Genomic DNA, 7,753 nt, shown 5'->3' with positions numbered 1-7,753 from the left:
GAAGACACGTATGACGACGACATTGCTAAATAAATAAATGGAATTTTAAAAATTCTTTTAGGGCTTTTAAAAGTCTTTAAATTGCTTTAATTCTCTTTAAAACTACTTCAGATTACTCAAAATAATGTAAACATTTTAAAAAGTTTATAAAAGTTACCAAAATCTTCAAAAAACTTCCAAAAACCTATTTAAACTGCTGCTTTGCATGTAAAAATCCTTAGCAGCTTGACAGAAACATTGGGGGCGTGTCCAGTGAAACTGAGACCTCAAGGGGCGTGTCTCACTTTCACTGCACGCTCCTGGCTTCGCGCTGGCTGCACTCCTGGGCGGCGTGACGTCATACGCTGCCCGGGAATGTGCTTTCTATTTCTGCAAGTTCAGGCGTCCCAGAAGCTGATCGGCACGAGCGCGGGGTAAGTGCAAATACGGGGCTTGCACGCGCTGCAAGCCCCGTTCTGGAATTTCTGGGCCATTGTCTCTGGTGAGCGGTTCCTGATTTCAAATGCAGAAAGCCTAATGGCTTGATGGAGCCCATTCCAACTTAATGACTGGAATGTACAGTCTTTTGTTCATTTTATCAGTCCTTACAAAGTCTTTGATTAGTTTAAAACTTGAACTCCTTGACCTGCTTGTTTTGCAGAACCTTTGTTTTAAAATCCCATTTGGCCTGCTCACCAGGTTTACCGCAGCCATTTTGGGTACCCTGGTTTTAAAATCAAGTCCATCCAGGGTCCCTATTAATTAATAACTTCGGGGAATGTTGGAATTTTGAGAACCTTACAGGAGGGAAGCATGAATCGGGGCCGGAGCGTCGGGGGGGGGGGAAGCATGGATCAGGTCCGGACCGTCGGGGGGAGGAAAGCATGGATCGGGGCAGGAGCATCGTGGGGAGGGAAGCATGGATCGGGACCGGAGCGTCGGGGGGAGGAAAGCATGGATCGGGACCGGAGCGTCAGGGGGAGGGAAGCATGGATCGGGACCGGAGCGTCGGGGGGAGGGAAGCATGGATCAGGGCAGGAGCATCGGGGGGAGGATAGCATGGATCGGGGCAGGAGCGTCGGGGGAGGGAAGCATGGATCAGGGCAGGAGCGTCGGGGGGAGGGAAGCATGGATCGTGGCAGGAGTGTCAGGGGGAGGGAAGCATGGATCGGGGCAGGAGCGTCGGGGGGAGGGAAGCATGGATCGGGGCAGGAGCGTCGGGGGGAGGGAAGCATGGATCGTGGCAGGAGCGTCGGGGGGAGGGAAGCATAGATCGGGGCAGGAGCGTCGGGGGAGGGAAGCATGGATCGGGGCAGGAGCGTCGGGGGGAGGGAAGCATGGATCGGGGCAGGAGCGTCGGGGGGAGGGAAGCATGGATCGGGGCCGGAGCGTCGGGGGAGGGAAGCATGGATCGGGACCGGAGCGTCGGGGGGAGGGAAGCATGGATCGGGACCGGAGCGTCGGGGGGAGGGAAGCATGGATCGGGACCGGAGCGTCGGGGGGAAGGAAGCATGGATCGGGGCAGGAGCGTCGGGGGAGGGAAGCATGGATCGGGACCGGAGCGTCGGGGGGAGGGAAGCATGGATCGGGGCCGGAGCGTCGGGGGGAGGGAAGCATGGATCGGGGCCGGAGCGTCGGGGGAGGGAAGCATGGATTGGGGCCGGAGCGTCGGGGGAGGGAAGCATGGATCGGGACCGGAGCGTCAGGGGGAGGGAAGCATGGATTGGGACCGGAGCGTCAGGGGGAGGGAAGCATGGATTGGGACCGGAGCGTCGGGGGGAGGGAAGCATGGATCGGGGCCGGAGCGTCGGGGGGAGGGAAGCATGGATCGGGGCCGGAGCGTCGGGGGAGGGAAGCATGGATCGGGGCCGGAGCGTCGGGGGAGGGAAGCATAGATCGGGACCGGAGCGTCAGGGGGAGGGAAGCATGGATTGGGATCGGAGCGTCAGGGGGAGGGAAAAATGGATCGGGGCAGGAGCGTCGGGGGGAGGGAAGCATGGATCGGGGCAGGAGCGTCGGGGGGAGGGAAGCATGGATCGGGGCAGGAGCGTCGGGGGGAGGGAAGCATGGATCGGGGCCGGAGCGTCGGGGGAGGGAAGCATGGATCGGGACCGGAGCGTCGGGGGGAGGGAAGCATGGATCGGGGCCGGAGCGTCAGGGGGAGGGAAGCATGGATTGGGACCGGAGCGTCAGGGGGAGGGAAGCATGGATTGGGACCGGAGCGTCGGGGGGAGGGAAGCATGGATCGGGGCAGGAGCGTCGGGGGGAGGGAAGCATGGATCGGAACCGGAGCGTCGGGGGGAGGAAAGCATGGATCGGGACCGGAGCGTCGGGGGGAAGGAAGCATGGATCGGGGCAGGAGCGTCGGGGGAGGGAAGCATGGATCGGGACTGGAGCATCAGGGGAGGGAAGCATGGATCGGGACTGGAGCATCGGGGGGAGGATAGCATGGATCGGGGCAGGAGCGTCGGGGAGAGGGAAGCATGGATCGGGACTGGAGCGTCGGGGGGAGAGAATCATAGATCGAGACCGGAGCGTCGGGCGGAGAGAAGAATCGATTGGGACCGGATCATTGTTGCGGCGGTAGAGAGAAAGGGGGCCAGCTTGAGGACCATCGGTGGGGAGGGAGAGTCCGGGAAGGAGATCAGCAGCCTCGTGGGGAGATCGGAGGCCTCGTTGGGGGGGAGCAGAGACCTTATGGAGGGGTCTCCAATCGCGGGGGTGGGTGGGTGAGGCAGGGACACTGGATCCAGGAAGTAAGTATAAAGGCATTTACCTCCTGGATCCAGCAGTCCTCATCTTACTTTAGCTGGTGGGTTCCCAGCTGAGAAACCCAACCAGCCACAGTTAAATTTGAAATACAGGTTAAATCTGAGGCACGCCATTCTCATTATAATATTTAAATGGACGACCCGCCCCCTGGGAGCCAGTTAAGGACATAACAATTAGGAGCAGGAGTAGGCCATACAGCCCCTTGCGCCTGTTCCACCATTCTATAAGAACATGGCTGATCATCGACCTCAACTTCACTTTCCCGCCCGATTTCCATATCCCTTGATTCCCCTCGAGTCCAAAAAATCTATCTCAGCCTTGAATATACTTAACGATTCAGCATCCACAGCACTTTGGGGTAGAGAATTCCAAAAATTCACAACCCTCTGAGTGAAGAAATTCCTCATCGCAGTCTTAAGCGACCGACCCCTTATCCTGAGATTATGCCCCCGAGTTCTAGATTCTCCAGCCAGGGGAAACAACCGCTCAGCATCTCCCCTGTCAATGCCCCTCAGAATCTTATATGTTTCAATGAGATCCCCTCTCTCATTCTTCTAAACTCCAGAGAGTATAGGCCCAATCTACTCAATCTCTTCTCATAGGACAACAATCTCTTCCCAGGAATCAATCTGCCTGCCCCCTCTCCCGCCTCCGTTAAAGCTGGAACTGGGTGGGTTGGAGGCGGGTTGTGGTCAGGATTCCGTTTTTTAACACTTTAACCTTCCACTCGACTCCAACCCACCCATTTTTTAGGGTTAAAATTCCCCCCACTCACCAAGGCTTCTTTGACAGCACCTCCCAAACCCACGACCTCTTCCACCTAGTAGGACAAGGGCAGCAGGCGCATGGGAACACCACCACCTCCAAGTTCCCCTCCAAGTCACACACCATCCTGCTGTGGACATATATCGCCGATCCTTCATTTAGCAGGTTCAAAATCCTGGAACTCCCTCCCTAACAGCACTGTGGGAGTACCTTCACCACACAGACTGCAGCGGTTCAAGAAGGCGGCTCACCACCACCTTCTCAAGGGCAACTAGGGATGGGCAATAAATGCCGGCCTTGCCAGCGATGCCCACAACCCATGAAAGAATAAATTTAAAAAAAATGATATTTCTGGAATTTGGTAACAATTTTCTTTGTGATTTATATTGGAATCTTTCTTACTGAGATCGGCACTGCGCTAAAGTGCTGTCAATCTCGCTGCACCTGAAATTTTTTACAAACCCTCGCCCCTACCCTATGCTTTTATGAGGACTAAGCAACTGGAAAGGCCTTCCCAATGGGCGCACCCCTGTTCTGCATAATAATGGAAGAGGAGCAGAGGGAAGAGGGTCTGAGAGTATGACCCATGACAGAAAACAGCAGCTCACTCGCTATTGCCCCTATTGACAACGCTGCATTGGTGCTTGTTTTACACCAGTTTTTAAGTTGAGTTGCAGCCTAGGCAAATGAGCTCTGCAGTAAATTCGGGTGTAGGCTCCCGTCAGCAAGATCAGCATAGAAACATGGTAAATTTCAGAGTCATTTAGCATAAATGGGATTCCAGGCTATTATATCCAGAGTTGAGCTCAGCCTTTTAGAGTAGAACATCCTGTTTAGTACTCCCATTGCTGCTGGTACCATAGAGATGTTATATGAAGCCTGGAAGGAAGACAGGAACAATGGGACAACTGAAAGCCAGCTTTCCACTGTGTCCATGCATGGTGAGAGGAGATAGTAGGGATCATACTAACATCAGCATCAGTGATAAACTCTCCATTGCTAACATGGCAGTGATTCACTGGAGAAGGACATGTTATTCCTTTAGTGCTTTTGTATCTCTCTGACAGGGGTGGTATCCCCCAGGTACCAGTTTCAACAGCAATATTTGCACAGTGGTGGGGAAAAGGTCCCAAGGCACTTTGTATATAATCACACACACAAACAAAACAAACTCTTTTGTACCAGTTTTTTCCCCGCTTCTTTTCTAATTGATGAATCTCTGTTCACCGAGGTGAGATATACAAGTGGTGGCAAATAGAGCACCCAATGTCAGCATCAAGCCATCCCAGATCAGGAACAGCACAGCCATCTGCAGAGTAAATCTCCCTCTATTCTGCCTCAGCAACATGAGCACCAATCTCAGGAGCTCCAATTATACTTTTTATTTCCAACACCAGCCAGCCTCGTGGCCTTTCTCAGTGAGACTTCCAATTAACTACCTGAGGCTATTAATCATACACTTTAGATCCAACTTTCATCTATTTTGCATGGCTACTGAACAATTAATTAATTAACAATTAAGCCTTAATGAGGCATCACTGAATGTGTCTAAAAGCAAATGACAGTGGAGGTGGGGCACTCCTGCCTTCCATCCAATTGCTCTCCATCTTGTACTCATGCAACATGCCTCACTTGATCCAGGTCAAAATTTCAGTCACCATTGAAACTCAAGCCTCCAATTGCAGAGGTGTGTGAGCTGATAGTTTATCTGGGACTGAGATACCAGGGCCATCCAATCTGCCTTATCTGAAGCTTTAATGCATGTGCTGAAATTGTGGAATAAAATTAAAATTCACTTTCATTGTAACATGGTCAGATTATTTTGAAAGGATTCAATTTTAGAAAAGTTTCTTCAATTCAGAAGCCCATCCCTGCCCCTCTGTTACCTCATGGAATCAATTTCTCCAAGCCCTCTTAGCCTGGCCTTGTGAGTTCCACCTTTTACAAACTCGAAACTCATTCAAAACTCCATCACTCTCACTAAGTGCCTCTCACCCATCAACCTGGCCTTGCCAACCCCCATTGGTTCCCTGCCCCTACCACCACCCCACCCCCATACATCAAATTAAAAAATTCTCATCATCCTCATTTACATATCCCTCCACGACCTCACCCCACTCTGCATTTTGCAACGTCACCAGTCTTAAATCCATCACCTTTGGTCCTCTGACTTTGGCCTCCTGTGCAGCCACTCTCTCCTCTCCACCATCAGCGGCAGAGCCTTTACCCTCCCAACCCTGCTCTCTGAACTTTCTAAACTCCCTCATTCTTCCAACCATTGTCCCCAACTTTAAAATTCTCCACAAAACACCTTTTTGACTATGTTTTCAGTTGTGGCGTTGCACACTCCCACCACTACTCGGCATCTGCTTCTCCTCTGTGAAGCGCCTTGAGACATTTTCTACTTTAACGTCAACATTGAAAAATGGTGAATCACTCACCAGCAGAATAATTGCCCTCAGCCCTCTCTATCCCTGTAGCCCTCATAGTAGATACTGCCATAGTCAATGATCTGGGGGTCAGCCTCTAAACCCAGGAAAGGGTATCATGCTCTTAGATCTGCTGCTCAAATCCAAACATTTGTTAAATGTTGATGCGCCCCATCTCTCTTTATTGAACTAATTCTAGTCCTGTTTTCCAAACAAGGTTACTAGTGTACTCTTTACTCCACTGTGCTTTACCACTCACACCTCTTTACTCCACTGTGCTTTACCACTCACACCTCTTTACTCCACTGTGCTTTACCACTCACACTTCCTGGTTGCTAGTGAAAAGCTTATTGCATTCATATGTGCACACACAGTGGTCTCCAGTGTGCAATAGCATTTCTTGTAGATAAGGTATTTTCTCTGCCATTCTGCATTATAGCAAAGCAGGTTCTCCATTTTTTGAAGATCATACAACAGAGGCAGGAGGGTTGGATCTTGAAATTGAGGAGTGTTCAAATCATTCCATGGCCTCAAAACTTCTATATCTCTGTAGTGTGTTCATACTCATTGGATTAATAAAAACACAGATTCTGCTAATTGAGGTGCACCTCTGCTCGGGCTGTGTTTTTAACAAGTGAACGGATAGTAGAAAAATGTCACCAATCCAGCTATCCCAATGTGAGTGGAACCAAAGCTTGGGGTGGCGAGCAGAGGTCATATCCCTTGTCAAGATTAATGCTTCTGCACTCAGAAGCCTAGATATCAGATTCATGAAATGTCACTGATTTGCCCGCCTGTCTGAAGTGACTCTCTGCTGCCGTTCCCTCCTTCCTAATTATATCCTGACTCCATTCATGAACACAAGTCTCATTTATATACCTAAGTGTTACCAAGAGTACAATATTTTTGGCTGATTGCTTTTACTGGGTCTGAGTTGGCTGCGGCAGCTGGCTCACAACCAACAGCCAACATGATCATGCCACCCCTGGCAATTTGTGAGATGGATGAATACAACTGGTGCTGTGCTGTTATACATTGTTAGTGCTACATATTGTTAATGCTATATCTGGTTAGTGCTATATATTGTTATTGTTATATACTGTTAGTGCTATACATTGTTAGTGCTATCTATTGTTAACGCTATATCTGGTTAGTGCTATACATTGTTATGTACTGTTCGTGCTATACATTGATAAAGTTCTATATTGTAAGTGTTATGTATTGCCTTTTTCCCTTTGAAAGCAGTACTGGAGAGTTCTGGAGAGGGTTGCAATCTTTCTTCAGCTCGAGCAGCAGTGCAAAAAGAAAGTAAGCCAGAACACATCTTCCATCGTTTAATACTCCGGCCCAAGAGCCAGAATAAATTCACTTGTCCGAAGGTTTTGAGCTTCACTTTTACAAATGACCTACAGGGCAGGCATCCTTCTTGCTCACACTAGCTAGCTTTGAAGGATTTTTACCAAATCTTGGTCTGGTGATTACAATTTCTGTCAGTTGATAGATTGGGCAGCTGCACAATTTGATACAGCAGAGCTTGGAGACTCAGAGAGAGAGAGAGAGAGAGAACGGAGGTCATTTCTTGAGGCTAGTTATAATTTTGAGCCAGGGCTTTTAAAAATAGAAATTGTTACTTTAGGAAAGTTTCACGCCCCTCCCCCCACCCTCCAGGCACACACACAAACAAACCAAAAACATATACAAAAGGTTGTTTTTCGTAAGCTCAGTTGGCTTTTATTTAATCAGAGAAAATGGTGCAAAAAGATAAACATTTTGACAAAAAGATATTACAAGATGAGCGCGTGTTGCAC

The sequence above is a fragment of the Somniosus microcephalus genome, chromosome 5, assembly GCF_052327205.1.
Source record: "Somniosus microcephalus isolate GS21.2 chromosome 5, FLI_Smic_1.0, whole genome shotgun sequence".
Taxonomy (NCBI): domain Eukaryota; kingdom Metazoa; phylum Chordata; class Chondrichthyes; order Squaliformes; family Somniosidae; genus Somniosus; species Somniosus microcephalus.
Note: the sequence above shows the minus strand (reverse complement) of the source record.